At 41.4% G+C, this 18,570-nt stretch overlaps 1 non-coding gene across 1 annotated transcript; it reads left to right on the top strand.

The window, feature by feature from the left end:
- The first annotated feature begins 18,257 nt into the window (after nt 1-18,257).
- On the top strand, nt 18,258-18,361 carry LOC130963949 (small nucleolar RNA R71). Its single transcript, XR_009080064.1, has one exon. It is a non-coding gene; the product is annotated as a small nucleolar RNA R71 (small nucleolar RNA).
- The last annotated feature ends 209 nt before the right edge of the window (nt 18,362-18,570 follow it).

Genomic DNA, 18,570 nt, shown 5'->3' with positions numbered 1-18,570 from the left:
ACAAGGTCTAGGCATGGCCGAATGGCCAGCCTCCCAAAGTGATCAAAAGATCTCTAGAAAAAGGTTCCAAAGATCCGAAGATTCCTAATACAATAGTAAAAGGTCCTACTTATAGAAAAACTAGTAACCTAAGGTGTACAGAAATGAGTAAATGACATAAAAATCCACTTCCGGGCCCACTTGCTGTGTGCTTGGGCTGAGCAATGAAGCATTTTCGTGTAGAGACTCTTCTTGGAGTTAAACGCCAGCTTTAGTGCCAGTTTGGGCGTTTAACTCCCAATTAGGTGCCAGTTCCGGCGTTTAACGCTGGAATTTCTTGAGGTGACTTTGAACGCCGGTTTGGGCCATCAAATCTTGGGCAAAGTATGGACTATTATATATTGCTGGAAAGCCCAGGATGTCTACTTTCCAACGCCGTTGAGAGCGCGCCAAATGGGCTTCTGTAGCTCCAGAAAATCCACTTTGAGTGCAGGGAGGTCAGAATCCAACAGCATCTGCAGTCCTTTTGAGTCTCTGGATCAGATTTTTGCTCAGATCCCTCAATTTCAGCCAGAAAATACCTGAAATCACAGAAAAACACACAAACTCATAGTAAAGTCCAGAAAAGTGAATTTTAACTAAAAACTAATAAAAATATACTAAAAACTAACTAGATCATACTAAAAACATACTAAAAACAATGCCAAAAAGCATACAAATTATCCGCTCATCACAACACCAAACTTAAATTGTTGCTTGTCCTCAAGCAACTGAAAATCAAATAAGATAAAAAGAAGAGAATATGCAATGAACTCCAAAAACATCTATGAAGATCAGTATTAATTAGATGAGCGGGGCTTTTAGCTTTTTGTCTCTGAATAGTTTTGGCATCTCACTCTATCCCTTGTAATTCAGAATGATTGGCTTCTTTAGGAACTTAGAATCCAGATAGTGTTAATGATTCTCCTAGTAAAGTATGATGATTCTTGAACATAGCTATTTATTGAGTCTTGGCTGTGGCCCAAAGCACTCTGCCTTCCAGTATTACCACCGGATACATACATGCCACAGACACATAATTGGGTGAACCTTTTCAGATTGTGACTCAGCTTTGCTAAAGTCCCCAATTAGAGGTGTCCAGGGTTCTTAAGCACACTCTTATTGCCTTGGATCACAACTTTATTTCTTTCTTTTTCTTTCTTCTCTTTTTTTTTTTTTTCGTTTGCTTCCTTCTTTTTTTTTTTTTGTATTCACTGCTTTTTCTTGCTTCAAGAATCATTTTTAATGATTTTTCAGATCCTCAGTAACATGTCTCCTTTTTCATCATTCTTTCAAGAGCCAACATTCATGAACCACAAATTCAAAAGACATATGCACTGTTCAAGCATACATTCAGAGAACAAAAGTGTTGCCACCACATCAAATTAATTAAACTATTATAAAATTCAGAATTCATGCAATTCTTTCCTTTTCAATTAAGCACGTTTTTATTCAAGAAAGGTGATGGATTCATAGGACATTCATAACTTTAAGGCATAGACACTAAGACACTAATGATCACAAGACACAAACATGGATAAACATAAGCATAAAATCCGAAAAACAGAAGAATAAAGAACAAGGAAATCAAAGAACGGTCCACCTTAGTGATGGCGGCTCTTTCTTCCTCTTGAAGATCCTATGGAGTGCTTGAGCTCCTCAATGTCTCTTCCTTGTCTTTGTTGCTCCTCCCTCATGATTCTTTGGTCTTCTCTAATTTCATGAAGGATGATGGAGTATTCTTGATGCTCCACCCTTAGTTGTCCCATGTTGGAACTCAACTCTCCTAGGGAGGTGTTTAGTTGCTCCCAATAATTTTGTGGAGGAAAGTGCATCCCTTGAGGCATCTCAGGGATCTCTTGATGAGAGGGGTCTCCTGTGTACTCCATCCTTTTCTTGGTGATGGGCTTATCCTCATCAATGGGGGTATCTCCCTCTATGTCAACTCCAACTGAATAACAGAGGTGACAAATGAGGTGAGGAAAGGCTAACCTTGCTAAGGTAGAGGACTTATCCGCCACCTTGTAGAGTTCTTGGGCTATGACCTCATGAACTTCCACTTCTTCTCCAATCATGATGCTATGGATCATGATAGCCCGGTCTATGGTAACTTCGGACCGGTTGCTAGTGGGAATGATTGAGCGTTGTATGAACTCTAACCATCCTCTAGCCACGGGCTTGAGGTCATGCCTTCTTAATTGAACCGGCTTTCCTCTTGAATCTTGCTTCCATTGTGCGCCCTCTTCACATATGATTGTGAGGACTTGGTCCAACCTTTGATCAAAGTTGACCCTTCTTGTATAAGGATGCTCATCTCCTTGCATCATAGGCAAGTTGAACGCCACCCTCACACTCTCCGGACTAAAATCCAAGTATTTCCCCCGAACCATAGTGAGATAATTCTTGGATTCGGGTTCACACTTTGGTCATGGTTCTTTGTGATCCATGCATTGGCATAGAACTCTTGAACCATCAAGATTCCGACTTGTTGAATGGGGTTGGTGAGTACTTCCCAACCTCTTCTTCGGATCTCATGGCGGATCTCCGGATATTCACTTTTTGAGTGAAAAGGGGACCTCGGGATCACCTTCTTCAAGACCACAACTTCATAGAAGTGGTCTTGATGCACCTTGAGAGGAATCTATCCATCTCCCATGACTCGGAGGTGGAAGCTTTTGCTTCCCTTTCCTCTTTTAGAGGTTTCTCCGGCCTTGGATGCCATAATGGTTATGGAAAAACGAAAAAGCAACGCTTTTACCACACCAAACTTAAAATGTTTGCTCGTCCTCGAGCAAAAGAAAAGAAGAGAGTAGAAGAAGAAGAAATGAGGAAGAGGGAGAAGGTGGTGTGTTCGGCCAAGAAGGGAAAGAAGGGGTGTTTAGGTTGTGTGAAAATGAAGGGTTGAAGAAGGGTATATATAGGAGAGAGGGGGGTAATGGTTCGGCCATGATGGGTGGGTTTGGGAGGAAAGTGGTTTGAATTTGAAGGGTGAGGTTGGTGGGGATTTATGAAGGATGGATGTGAGTGGTGAAGAGAAAGATGGGATTTGATAGGTGAAGGGTTTTTGGGGAAGAGGTATTGAGGTGATTGGTGAATGGGGGAAGAAGAGAGAGTGGTGGTGGGGTCCTGTGGGGTCCACAGATCCTGTGGTGTCAAGGAAAAGTCATCCCTGTACCAAATGGCATCAAAATTCACGTTTTGAGCCATTTTGGCGTTAAACGCCGGGCTGGTGCCCATTCCTGGCGTTTAACGCCAGGTTGTTGCCCTTTACTGGCGTTTAACGCCAGTCTGGTGCCCCTTTCTGGCGTTAAACGCCCAGAATGGTGCCAGACTGGGCGTTAAACGCCCAACCTAGCATTACTGGCGTTTGAACGCCAGCTTCTTCTCCTCCAGGGCGTGCTGTTTTTTCCCTGTTTTTCATTCTGTTTTTTGCTTTTTTTTCATTGTTTTTGTGACTTCTTATGATCATCAACCTACAAAAAAAGATAAATAACAAAAGAAAATAGTTAACTATAAAACATTGGGTTGCCTCCCAACAAGCGCTTCTTTAATGTCATTAGCTTGACAGAGGACTCTCATGGAGCCTCAGAAATACTCAGAACCGTGTTGAAACCTCCCAACCCAAACTTAGAGTTTGAATGTGGGGGTTCAACCCAAACTTAGAGTTTGGTTGTGGCCTCCCAACACCAAACTTAGAGTTTGACTGTGGGGGCTCTGCTTGGCTCTGTTTTGAGAGAGGCTCTTCATGCTTCCTTTCCATGATGATAGAGGGATGTCCTTGGGCCTTAAACACCAAGGATTCTTCATTCACTTGAATGATCAACTCTCCTCTATCAACATCAATCACAGCCTTTGCTGTGGCTAGGAAGGGTCTGCCAAGGATGATGGATTCATCCATGCACTTCCCAGTCTCTAGGACTATGAAGTCAGTAGGGATGTAATGGTCTTCAACTTTTACCAGAACATCCTCTACAAGTCCATAGGCTTGTTTTCTTGAGTTGTCTGCCATCTCTAGTGAGATTTTTGCAGCTTGCACCTCAAAGATCCCTAATTTCTCCATTACAGAGAGGGCATGAGGTTTACACTTGACCCTAAGTCACACAAGGCCTTCTTGAAGGTCATGGTGCCTATGGTGCAAGGTATAGAAAACTTCCCAGGATCCTGCCTCTTTTGAGGCAGTTTCTGCCTAGACAAGTCATCCAGTTCTTTGGTGAGCAAGGGAAGTTCATCTTCCCAAGTCTCATTTCCAAATAACTTGTCATTTAGCTTCATGATTGCTCCAAGGTATTTAGCAACTTGCTCTTCAGTGACATACTCATCCTCTTCAGAGGAAGAATACTCATCAGAGCTCATGAATGGCAGAAGTAAGTCCAATGGAATCTCTATGGTCTCATTTTGAGCCTCAGATTCCATTGTTCCTCATTGAGGAACTCAGAGGAGATTGGTGCACGCCCATTGGGGTCTTCCTCAGTGGCGTCCCCTCCTCTCTTTCCTCTCCATATTCGGCCATGGTTATGGCTTTGCACTCTCCTTTTGGATTTTCTTCTGTATTACTTGGGAGAGTACTAGGAGGGAGTTCAGTAATTTTCTTGCTCAGCTGACCCACTTGTCCTTCCAAATTTCTGATGGAGGACCTTGTTTCATTCATGAAACTTTGAGTGGTTTTGATTAGATCAGAGACCATTGTTGCTAAGTCAGAGGTATTCTGCTTAGAACTCTCTGTCTGTTGCTGAGAAGATGATGGAAAAGGCTTGTTATTGCCAAGCCTATTTCTTCCACCATTATTGTTATTGAAACCTTGTTGAGGTCTCTCTTGATTCTTCCATGAGAAATTTGGGTGATTTCTCCATGAAGAATTATAGGTGTTTCCATAGGGTTCTCCTAGGTAATTCACCTCTTCCATGGAAGGGTTCTCAGGATCATAAGCTTCTTCCTCAGATGAAGCTTCCTTAGTACTGCCGGGTGTATTTTACATTCCAGACAGACTTTGAGAAATCAAATTGACTTGTTGAGTCAATATCTTGTTCTGAGCCAGTATGGCATTCAGAGTGTCAATCTCAAGAACTCCTTTCTTCTGATTAGTCCCATTGTTCACAGGATTCCTTTCAGAAGTGTACATGAATTGGTTATTTGCAACCATTTCAATTAGCTCTTGAGCCTCTGTAGGCGTCTTCTTCAGATGAAGAGATCCTCCAGCAGAGCTATCCAAAGACATCTTGGGTAGTTCAGATAGACCATCATAGAAGATACCTATGATGCTCCATTCAGAAAGTATGTCTGAGGGACATCTTCTGATTAATTGTTTGTATCTTTCCCAAGCTTCATAGAGGGATTCTCCATCCTTCTGTCTGAAGGTTTGGACTTCCACTCTAAGCTTACTCCATCTTTGAGGTGGAAAGAACTTTGCCAAGAAGGCATTGACTAGCTTTTCCCAAGAGTCCAGGCTTTCTTTAGGTTGAGAATCCAACCATATTCTAGCTCTGTCTTTTATAGTAAAAGGGAATAGCATCAGTCTGTAGACCTCAGGGTTAACCCCATTAGTCTTGACTGTGTCACAGATTTGCAAGAATTCAGCTAAGAACTGATGAGGATCTTCCATTGGAAGTCCATGGAACTTGCATTCTTTGCATTAGAGAACTAATTGAGGCTTAAGCTCAAAGTTGTTTGCTCCAATGGCAGGGATAGAGATGCTTCTCCCATAGAAATCAGGAGTAGGTGCAGTGAAGTCACCCAGCACCTTCCTTGCATTGTTGGCATTGTTGTTGTTTTCGGCTGCCATGGGTTCTTCTTCCTTGAAGAATTCGGTCAGGTCCTCAACAGAGAGTTGTGCTTTAGCTTCTCTTAGCTTTCTCTTCAAGGTCCTTTCAGGTTCAGGATCAGCTTCAACAAGAATGCCTTTGTCTCTGCTCCTGCTCATATGAAAGAGAAGAGAACAAGAGAAATGTGGAATCCTCTATGTCACAGTATAGAGATTCCTTGAAGTGTCAGAGGAAAAGAAAAATAGAAGAAAGAAGGTAGAAGAATTCGAACTTGATGAGATAGAATTCGAACTGTGCATTAAGAAGGAGCAGTACTCCATAAATAGAAGGATGTGAGAGAGAGGGAAGAGGATTTTCGAAAATTAAATTAAGAGGATTTTAAAAATATTTTGAAAAATTGATTGATAATTTTCGAAAATTGAAAGTGGAAAAGAAATCAAGTGATTTTTGAAAAAGATTTTGAAATTTAGAAATCAAAAAGATTTGATTAAAAACTTATTTTGAAAAAGATGTGGTTGAGAAGATATGATTGGTTTTTAAAAAAATATGATTGAGAAGATATGATTTGAAAACAATTTTAAAAGATATGTTTTGAAAATAATTTTAAAAGATTTGATTTTGAAAATTAGTGACTTGCCTAACAAGAAAAGATATGATTCAAACATTAAACCTTTCTCAACAGAAAAGGTAACAATTTGAGATGTTCAATCAAATCATTAATTGTTAGGAAGTATCTTTGAAAAAGGAAAGAAATTGATTTTGAAAACATTTGATTGAAAAGATATGATTTGAAAAAGATTTGATTTTGAAAAACTTTGAAAACTTGAAAAAAAATTGATTTTGAAAACAAAATCTTCCCCCTAGCACCATCCTGGCGTTAAACGCCCAGAATGGTAACATTCTGGCGTTTAACGCCCAAAATGCTACCTCTTTGGGCGTTAAACGCCAACCCAGGTACCCTGGCTGGCGTTTAAACGCCAGTCTGTCTTCTTCACTGGGCATTTTGAATGCTCAGCTTTTTCTGTATAATTCCTCGCAGTATGTTCTGAATCTTCAATTCTTTGTATCATTGACTTGAAAGACACAAATTAAAATATTTTTGGATTTTTAATAATCAAAATGCAACAAGAATCAATAACAATGCATGCAAGACACCAAACTTAGCAGTTTGTGTACTACTGACACTATATGAAACACCAGATACTCAAGTCAATAGAATTTAAAGATCAAAACAAAGAATTTATGCATGGATTCGAAAGATATAACAAAACATGCATTTGACACCAAACTTAAGATGAGACTCTAGACATCAAATATTTTGGTTTTTATGATTTTGTAAATTTTTTTTTTTTTTTTCGAAAATTAAGTGGAAAAAGATATCAAAATTCTTAATGAGAATTCCAGGAATCAGTGCAATGCTAGTCTAAGACTCCGGTCCAGGAATTAGACATGGCTTCACAGCCAGCCAAGCTTTCAAGAAAGCTTCGGTCCAAAACACTAGACATGACCAAAGGTCACCAAGCCTCACAGATCACTGCCCCAAAAGCAAATTGATGAAAATCAACAAGCTCTTGTGGTGATAAGTTGAAACCTCGGTCCAATCAGATTAGACATGGCTTCTCAGCCAGCCAGATTCACAAATCATCATGAAACTCTAGAATTCATCTTCAAGAATTTCGAAAAAAATAAATACCTAATCTAAGCAACAAGATGAACCGTCAGTTGTCCAAACTGAACAATCCCAGGCATTGTTACCAAAAGCTTGCTCAAAACTTGAACAATCCCCGGCAACGGCGCCAAAAACTTGGTGCGCGAAATTGTGAACAATACTTTTCACAACTCTCATAATCCCCGGTCATGAACTCCAAAAACTTGGTAGCTCAATTCCATGGCATTACACAACTTCGCACAACTAACCAGCAAGTGCACTGGGTCGTCCAAGTAATACCTTACGTGAGTAAGGGTCGATCCCACGGAGATTGTTAGCATTGAAGCAAGCTATGGTCATCTTGTAAATCTTAGTCAGGCAGACTCAAATGGATATGGTGATGAACGAAAATAATATAAAAGATAAAGATAGTGATACTTATGTAATTCATTGGTAGGAACTTCAGATAAGCGCATGAAGATGCCTTCCCTTCCGTCTCTCTGCTTTCCTACTGCCTTCATCCAATCCTTCTTACTCCTTTCCATGGCAAGCTCGTGTAGGGTTTCACTGTTGTCAGCAGCTACCTCCCATCCTCTCAGTGAAAATACATCCCTGATGCTCTGTCACAGCATAGGCTATTCATCTGTCGGTTCTCGTTCAGGCCGGAATAATATCCATTGATACTTTTGCGTCTGTCACTAACGCCCTAGCCTGCTAGGAGTTTGAAGCACGTCACAGTCATTCAATCATTGAATCCTACTCAGAATACCACAGACAAGGTTAGACCTTCCGGATTCTCTTGAATGCCGCCATCAGTTCTTGCCTATACCACGAAGACTCTGATCTCACGGAATGGTTGGCTCGTTTGTCAGGCGAGCACTCGGTTGTCAGGCGATCAACCATGCATCGTGTTATCAGGAATCCAAGAGATATTCACTAAGCCTCAGATGCTTGTAGAACAAGAGTGGTTGTCAGTCACCTTGTTCATGGGTGAGAATGGTGATGGGCGTCAATCATCACCTTCATCAAGTTGAAGACAAGTGATATCTTGGACAAAGAACAAGCGAATTGAATAGAAGAACAATAGTAGTTGCATTAATACTCGAGGTACAGCAGAGCTCCACACCTTAATCTATGGTGTGTAGAAACTCCACCGTTGAAAATACATAAGAACAAGGTCTAGGCATGGCCGAATGGCCAGCCTCCCAAAGTGATCAAAAGATCTCTAGAAAAAGGTTCCAAAGATCCAAAGATTCCTAATACAATAGTAAAAGGTCCTACTTATAGAAAAACTAGTAACCTAAGGTGTACAGAAATGAGTAAATGACATAAAATCCACTTCCGGGCCCACTTGGTGTGTGCTTGGGCTGAGCAATGAAGCATTTTCGTTGTAGAGACTCTTCTTGGAGTTAAACGCCAGCTTTAGTGCCAGTTTGGGCGTTAACTCCCAATTAGGTGCCAGTTCCGGCGTTTAACGCTGGAATTTCTTGAGGTGACTTTGAACGCCGGTTTGGGCCATCAAATCTTGGGCAAAGTATGGACTATTATATATTGCTGGAAATCCCAGGATGTCTACTTTCCAACGTCGTTGAGAGCGCGCCAATTGAGCTTCTGTAGCTCCAGAAAATCCACTTTGAGTGCAGGGAGGTCAGAATCCAACAGCATCTGCAGTCCTTTTGAGTCTCTGGATCAGATTTTTGCTCAGATCCCTCAATTTCAGCCAGAAAATACCTGAAATCACAGAAAAACACACAAACTCATAGTAAAGTCCAGAAAAGTGAATTTTAACTAAAAACTAATAAAAATATACTAAAAACTAACTAGATCATACTAAAAACATACTAAAAACAATGCCAAAAAGCATACAAATTATCCGCTCATCAATGTCCCTCAGACATGCTTTCTGAATGGAGCATCATAGGTATCTTCTATGATGGTCTCTCTGAACTATCCAAGATGTCTTTGGATAGCTCTGCTGGAGGATCTCTTCATCTGAAGAAGACGCCTGCAGAAGCTCAAGAGCTGATTGAAATGGTTGCAAATAACCAATTCATGTACATTTCTGAAAGGAATCCTGTGAACAATGGGACTAATCAGAAGAAAGGAGTTCTTGAGATTGATACTCTGAATGCCATATTGGCTCAGAACAAGATATTGACTCAACAAGTCAATTTGATTTCTCAAAGTCTGTCTGGAATGCAAAATGCACCTGGCAGTACTAAGGAAGCTTCATCTGAGGAAGAAGCTTATGATCCTGAGAACCCTTCAATGGAAGAGGTGAATTACCTAGGAGAACCCTATGAAACACCTACAATTCTTCATGGAGAAATCACCCAAATTTCTCATGGAAGAATCAAGAGAGACCTCAACAAGGTTTCAATAATAATGGTGGAAGAAACAGGCTTGGCAATAACAAGCCTTTTCCATCATCTTCTCAGCAACAGACAGAGAGTTCTAAGCAGAATACCTCTGATTTAGCAACCATGGTCTCTGATCTAATCAAAACCACTCAAAGTTTCATGAATGAAACAAGGTCCTCCATCAGAAATTTGGAAGGACAAGTGGGTCAGCTGAGCAAGAAAGTTACTGAACTCCCTCCTAGTACTCTCCCAAGTAATACAGAAGAAAATCCAAAATGAGAGTGCAAAGCCATAACCATGGCCGAATATGGAGAGGAAAGAGAGGAGGTGGACGCCACTGAGGAAGACCTCAATGGGCGTGCACCAACCTCCTCTGAGTTCCCCAATGAGTAACCATGGGAATCTGAGGCTCAAAATGAGACCATAGAGATTCCATTGGACTTACTTCTGCCTTTCATGAGTTCTGATGAGTATTCTTCCTCTGAAGAGGATGAGTATGTCACTGAAGAACAAGTTGCTAAATATCTTGGAGCAATCATGAAGCTAAATGACAAGTTATTTGGAAATGAGACTTGGGAAGATGAACCTCTCTTGCTCACCAAAGAACTGGATGACTTGTCTAGGCAGAAATGACCTCAAAAGAGACAAGATCCTGGGAAGTTTTCCATACCTTGTACCATAGGCACCATGACCTTCAAGAAGGCCCTGTGTGACTTAGGGTCAAGTGTGAACCTCATGCCTCTCTCTGTAATGGAGAAGCTAGGGATCTTTGAGGTACAAGCTGCAAGAATCTCATTGGAGATGGCAGACAACTCAAGAAAACAAGCTCATGGACTTGTATGTAGAGAATGTTTTGGTAAAAGTTAAAGACCATTACATCCCTACTGATTTCATAGTCCTAGAGACTGGGAAGTGCATGGATGAATCCATCATCCTTGGCAGACCCTTTCTAGCCACAGCAAAGGCTGTGATTGATGTTGATAGAGGTGAACTAATCATTCAAGTGAATGAAGAATCCTTTGTGTTTAAGGCTCAAGGATATCCCTCTGTCACCATGGAGAGGAAGCTTGAAGAGCTTCCCTCAAATCAGAGACAAATAGAGCCCCTAAAGTCAAACTCTAAGTTTTGTGTTGGGAGGCCACAACCAAACTCTAAGTTTGGTGTTGAACCCCCACATTCAAACTCTAAGTTTGGTGTTGGGAGGTTCCAACATTGCTCTGAGTATCTGTGAGGCTCCATGAGAGCCCTCTGTCAAGCTACTGACATTAAAGAAGCGCTTGTTGGGAGGCAACCCAATGATTATATTTTATATATTTTCTTTTGTTATTTTATGTTTTTTGTAGGTTGATGATCATAAGAAGTTACAAAATCAATGAAAAAAGCAAAAACAAAATGAAAAACAGGAAGAAAAACAGCACACCCTGGAGGAAGATGTTGCTGGCATTCAAACGCCAGTAAGCCTAGCAGTTGGGCGTTTAACGCCCAGTCTGGCACCATTCTGGGCGTTTAACGCCAGAAAGGGGCACCAGACTGGCGTTAAACGCCAGAAAAGGGCAAGAACCTGGCGTTAAACGCCAGGAATGGGCACCAGCCCGGCGTTTAACGCCAGAAAGAGCTCAAAACGTGATTTTGAGCAACATTTGGTGCAGGGATGACTTTTCCTTGACACCACAGGATCTGTGGACCCCACAGGACCCCCATCTACCCCACCACCACCCTCTCTCTTCTTCCCCCATTCACCAATCACCTCAATACCTCTTCCCAAAAAAAAAACCTTCACTTATCAAATCCCATCTTTCTCTTCACCACTCACATCCATCCTTCATAAATCCCCACCAACCTCACCCTTCAAATTCAAACCACTTTCCCTCCCAAACCCACCCATACATGGCCGAACTCCATCTCCCCTCTCTCCTATAAATACCCTTCTTCACTTCTTCATTTTCACACAACCTAAACACCACTTCTCCCCCTTCTTTGGCCGAATACACTACCATTCCCTTCTCCCTCATTTCTTCTTCTTCTACTCTCCTCTTTCTTCTTTTGCTCGAGGACGAGCAAACCTTTTAAGTTTGGTGTGGTAAAGGCGTTGCTTTTTCGTTTTCCATAACCATTTATGGCATCCAAGGCCGGAGAAACCTCTAGAAAGAGGAAAGGGAAGGCAAAAGCTTCCACCTCCGAGTCATGGAGATGGATAGATTCATCTCAAGGGTGCATCAAGACCCACTTCTATGAAGTTGTGGCCTTGAAGAAGGATCCCCGAGGTCCCCTTTTCACTCAAAAAGGGTGAATATCCGGAGATCCGCCATGAGATCCGAAGAAGAGGTTGGGAAGTACTTACCAACCCCATTCAACAAGTCGGAATCTTGATGGTTCAAGAGTTCTATGCCAATGCATGGATCACAAGAACCATGATCAAAGTATGAACCCGGATCCAAAGAATTATCTTACTATGGTTCGGGGAAATACTTGGATTTTAGTCCGGAAAGTGTAAGGTTGGCGTCAACTTGCCTATGATGCAAGGAGATGAGCATCCTTACACTAGAAGGGTCAACTTTGATCAAGGTTGGACCAAGTCCTCACAGTCATATGTGAAGAGGGCGCATAATGGAAGAGAGATCAAGAGGCAAGCCGGTTCAATGAGAAGGCATGACCTCCCATGGCTAGAGATGGTTAGAGTTCATTCAACGCTCAATCATTCCCACTAGCAACCGGTCCGAAGTTACTCTAACCGAGCCATCAGATTCATAGCATCATGATTGGAGAGAAGTGGGAGTTCATGAGGTTATGCCCAAGAACTCTATAAGTGGCGGACAAGTCTTCCACCTTGGCAAGGCTAGCCTTTCCTCATCTCATTTGTCACCTCTGTTATTCAGTTGGAGTTGACATAGAAGGAGATACCCCCATTGATGAGGACAAGCCCATCACCAAGAAAAGGATGGAGTACACAAGAGACCCTCTCATCAAGAGATCCCTGATATGCCTCAAGGGATGCACTTTCCTCCACAAGACTATTGGGAGCAAGTAAACACCTCCCTAGGAGAACTAAGTTCCAACATGGGACAACTAAGGGTGGAGCACCAAGAACACTCCATTCTCCTCCATGAAATTAGAGAAGATCAAGAATATGAGAGGAGCAACAAAGACAAGGAAGAGACATTGAGGAGCTCAAGCACTCCATAGGATCTTCAAGAGGAAGAAAGAGCCGCCATCACTAAGGTGGACCCGTTCTTTAATCTCCTTGTTCTTTATTTTCTTCTGTTTTTCGAATTTTAGTGCTTAGTTTGTCTATGTTTGTGTCTTATGATCATTAGTGTCTTAGTGTCTATGCCTTAAAGTTATGAATGTCCTATGAATCCATCACCTTTCTTGAATAAAAACGTGCTTAATTGAAAAGGAAAGAATTGCATGAATTCTGAATTTTATAATGGTTTAATTATTTTGATGTGGTGGCATTACTTCTGTTCTCTGAATGTATGCTTAAACAGTGCATATGTCTTTTGAATTTGTGGTTCATGAATGTTGGCTCTTGAAAGAATGATGAAAAAGGAGACATGTTACTGAGGATCTGAAAAATCATAAAAATGATTCTTGAAGCAAGAAAAAGCAGTGGATACAAAAAAAAAAGAAAAAAAGAAGGAGAAAAATGAAAAAAAAATAGAAAAAAAAAAGAAAGAATAAAGTTGTGATCCAAGGCAATAAGAGTGTGCTTAAGAACCCTGGACACCTCTAATTGGGGACTTTAGCAAAGCTGAGTCACAATCTGAAAAGGTTCACCCAATTATGTGTCTGTGGCATGTATGTATCCGGTGGTAATACTGGAAGACAGAGTGCTTTGGGCCACGGCCAAGACTCATAAAGTAGCTGTGTTCAAGAATCATCATACTTAACTAGGAGAATCAATAACACTATCTGGATTCTGAGTTCCTAAAGAAGCCAACCATTCTGAATTTCAAAGGATAAAGTGAGATGCCAAAACTATTCAGAGGCAAAAAGCTAAAAGCCCCGCTCATCTAATTAATACTGATCTTCATAGATGTTTTTGGAGTTCATTGTATATTCTCTTCTTTTTATCTTATTTTGATTTTCAGTTGCTTGGGGACAAGCAACAATTTAAGTTTGGTGTTGTGATGAGCGGATAATTTGTACGCTTTTTGGCATTGTTTTTAGTATGTTTTGAGTATCTTTTAGTTAGTTTTTAGTATATTTTTATTAGTTTTTAGTTAAAATTCACTTTTCTGGACTTTACTATGAGTTTGTGTGTTTTTCTGTGATTTCAGGTATTTTCTGGCTGAAATTGAGGGATCTGAGCAAAAATCTGATCCAGAGACTAAAAAGGACTGTAGATGCTGTTGGATTCTGACCTCCCTGCACTCGAAGTGGATTTTCTGGAGCTACAGAAGCCCAGTTGGCGCGCTCTCAACGGCGTTGGAAAGTAGACATCCTGGGCTTTCCAGAAATATATGATAGTCCATACTTTGCCCAAGATTTGATGGCCCAAACCGGCGTTCAAAGTCACCTCAAGAAATTCCAGCGTTAAACGCCGGAACTGGCACCTAATTGGGAGTTAAACGCCCAAACTGGCATAAAAGCTGGCGTTTAACTCCAAGAAGAGTCTCTACACGAAAATGCTTCATTGCTCAGCCCAAACACACACCAAGTGGGCCCGGAAGTGGATTTTTATGTCATTTACTCATCTTTGTAAACCTTAGGCTACTAGTTTCCTATAAGTAGGACCTTTTACTATTGTATTTTAATCTTTTTTATCATGTTTTGATGATTGAACCCTCTTTGGGAGGCTGGCCATTCGGCCATGCCTAGACTTTGTTCTTATGTATTTTCAACGGTGGAGTTTCTACACACCATAGATTAAGGTGTGGAGCTCTGCTGTACCTCGAGTATTAATGCAATTACTATTGTTCTTCTATTCAATTCCGCTTGTTCCTTGTCCAAGATATCACTTGTTCTTCAACTTGATGAATGTGATGATCCGTGACACTCATCATCATTCTCACTCATGAACAAGGTGACTGACAACCACTCTTGTTCTACAAGCAATCAAAGCTCTAGTGAATATCTCTTGGATTCCTGATAACACGATGCATGGTTGATCGCCTGACAACCGAGTGCTCGCCTGACAAACGAGCCAGCCATTCCGTGAGATCAGAGTCTTCGTGTATAGGCGAGAACTGATGGCGGCATTCAAGAGAATCCGGAAGGTCTAACCTTGTCTGTGGTATTCTGAGTAGGATTCAATGATTGAATGACTGTGACGTGCTTCAAACTCCTGAGGGCGGGGCGTTAGTGACAGACGCAAAAGAATCACTGGATTCTATTCCGGCCTGATTGAGAACCGACAGATGGATAGCCGTGCCGTGACAGGGTGCGTTGAACATTTCCAATGAGAGGATGGGAGGTAGCCACTGACAACGGTGAAACCCTTGCATAAGCTTGCCATGGAAAGGAGTAAGAAGGATTGGATGAAGACAGTAGGAAAGCAGAGAGACGGAAGGGAAGGCATCTTCATGCGCTTATCTGAAGTTCCTACCAATGAATTACATAAGTATCTCTATCTTTATCTTTTATGTTATTTTCGTTCATCACCATCATACATTTGAGTCTGCCTGACTGAGATTTACAAGATGACCATAGCTTGCTTCATAGCAACAATCTCCGTGGGATCGACCCTTACTCGCGTAAGGTATTACTTGGACGACCCAGTGCACTTGCTGGTTAGTTGTGCGAAGTTGTGTAATGCCATGGGATTGAACACCAAGTCTTTGGAGTTCATGACCGGGGATTATTTGAATATGGACAAAGTAGTGATCACAATTTCGTGCACCAGAGCTCTGCAGCGTCTCGATGATTTAATACAATTCCTTTGTTTTCCATTCAAACACGCTTGTTCTTATCTAAGATGTTTATTCGCGCTTAATTGTGAAGAGGGTGATGATCCGTGACACTCATCACCTTCCTCAACCCATGAACGTGTGCCTGACAACCACCTCCGTTCTACATCAGATTGAATGAATATCTCTTAGATTCCTTAATCAGAATCTTCGTGGTATAGGCCGGATTGATGGCGGCATTCATGAGAATCCGGAAAGTCTAAACCTTGTCTGTGGTATTCCGAGTAGGATTCCGGGATTGAATGACTGTGACGTGCTTCAAACTCCTGAGGGCTGGGCGTTAGTGACAGACGCAAAAGAATCAATGGATTCTATTCCAACCTGATTGAGAACCGACAGATGATTAGCCGTGCTGTGACAGAGCATAGGAACGTTTTCACTGAGAGGATGGGAAGTAGCCACTGACAACGGTGACACCCTACATAGAGCTTGCCATGGAAGGAATCTTGCGTGTGGGAAGAGGATTTCAAGGAAAAGTAGAAATTCAAAGGACAAAGCATCTCCAAAACTCCAACATGTTTCTCATTACTGCACAACAAGTAACACTGTTATTCTCTTTTATTTTTATAATCAAATCTGGTAATTTCACTTTTAATCCTATTGGCCTCCTGACTAAGATTAATAAAATAAACATTGATTGCTTCAAACCAATAATCTCCGTGGGATCGACCCTTACTCACGTAAGGTATTACTTGGACGACCCAGTGCACTTGCTGGTTAGTTGTGCGAATCACAAATTCGTGCACCACTAATAAAACATAAAAGAACAATAAAATAAAAAATAAAATTAGATAAATAAAAATTGGGTTGCCTCCCAATAAGCTCTTCTTTAATGTCAATAGCTTGATAGTGGGCTCTCATGGAGCCTCACAGGTGATCAGGTCAATGTTGTATACTCCCAACACCAAACTTAGAGTTTGGTTGTGGGGATTCAACACCAAACTTAGAGTTTGGTTGTGGCCTCCCAACACCAAACTTAGAGTTTGATTGTGGGGGCTCTGTTTGACTCTATACTGAGAGAAGCTCTGCATGCTTACTCTCCCTTATTACAGAAGGATAGCCGTGTGCCTTAAACATAAGGTAGTCCCCATTCAATTGAAGGACTAATTCTCCTCTGTTAACATCTATCACAGCTTCTGCTGTTGCTAGGAAAGGTCTTCCAAGGATGATACATTCATCCTCCTCCTTCCTAGTGTCTAAGATTATGAAGTCAGCAGGAATGTAAAGGCCTTTAACCTTTACCAACACATCCTCTACTAATCCATAAGCTTGTCTTACTGACTTGTCTGCCAATTGTAATGAGAATAAGGCAGGTTGTACCTCAATGATCCCTAGCTTCTCCATTACAGAGAGTGGCATAAGATTTATGCCTGACCCTAGGTCACACAGAGCTTTTTCAAAGGTCATGGTGCCTATGGTACAGGGTATTAAGAATTTCCCAGGATCTTGTTTCTTTTGAGGTAAAGATTGCTGAACCCATGTATCAAGTTCACTAATGAGCAAGGGAGGTTCACCTTCCCAAGTCTCATTACCAAATAACTTGGCATTCAGCTTCATGATGGCTCCTAGATATTGAGCAACTTACTCTCCAATTACATCTTCATCCTCTTCAGAGGAAGAATAATCTTCAGAGCTCATGAATGGCAGAAGGAGATTTAATGGAATCTCTATGGTCTCTATATGAGGTTCAGATTCCTTTGGATCCTCAATAGGGAACTCCTTTCTGCTTGAGAGACGTCCCATGAGATCTTCCTCATTGGGATTCGCATCCTCTCCCTCCTCCTTGCATTCGGTCATATTGATAATATCAATGGCCTTGCACTCTCTTTTTGGATTTTCTTCAGTATTGCTTGGGAGAGTACTAGGAGGGGTTTCAGTGATTTTCTTACTCAGCTGGCCCACTTGTGCCTCCAGATTTCTGATGGAGGACCTTGTTTCATTCATGAAACTTAAAGTGGCCTTAGATAGATCAGAGACTAAGTTTGCTAAGTTAGAGGTATTCTGTTTATAATTCTCTGTCTGTTGTTGAGAAGATGATGGATAAGGCTTGATATTGCTGAGCCTATTTCTTCCACCATTATTAAAGCCTTGTTGAGGCTTTTGTTGATCCTTCCATGAGAAATTTGAGTGATTTCTCCATGATGAATTATAGGAGTTTCCATAAGGTTCACCCATGTAATTTACCTCTGCCATTGCAGGGTTTTCAGGATCATAAGCTTATTCTTCAGAAGATGCCTCTTTAGTACTGTTGGATGCATTTTGCCATCCATTCAGACTTTGAGAAATCATGTTAACTTGCTGAGTCAACACTTTGTTCTGAGCCAATATGGCATTCAGAGCATCAATCTCAAGAACTCCCTTCCTCTGAGGCGTCCCATTATTCACGGAATTCCTCTCAGAAGTATACATGAATTGGTTATTTGCAACCATGTCAATAAGTTCCTGAGCTTTTGCAGGTGTTTTCTTTAGGTGAATGGATCCACCTGCAGAGTGGTCCAATGACATCTTGGAAAACTCAGATAGACCATAATAGAATATATCTAATATGGTCCACTCTGAAAACATGTCAGAAGGACACTTTTTGGTCATCTGCTTGTATCTTTCCCAAGCTTCATAGAAGGATTCACCATCTTTTTGCTTGAAGGTCTGAACATCCACTCTAAGCTTACTCAGCTTTTGAGGAGGAAAGAATTTATCCAAGAAGGCCGTGACTAGCTTATCCCAGGAGTCAAGGCTATCTTTAGGTTGTGAGTTCAACCATGTTCTAGCTCTGTCTCTTACAGCAAAAGGGAAAAGCATGAGCCTGTAAACTTCAGGATCTACTCCATTCGTCTTAACAGTCTCACAAATCTGCAAGAACTCAGTTAAAAACTGGT

The sequence above is a fragment of the Arachis stenosperma genome, chromosome 2 (assembly GCF_014773155.1).
Source record: "Arachis stenosperma cultivar V10309 chromosome 2, arast.V10309.gnm1.PFL2, whole genome shotgun sequence".
Classification (NCBI taxonomy): domain Eukaryota; kingdom Viridiplantae; phylum Streptophyta; class Magnoliopsida; order Fabales; family Fabaceae; genus Arachis; species Arachis stenosperma.
This window is presented reverse-complemented; position numbering and strand designations above follow the sequence as displayed.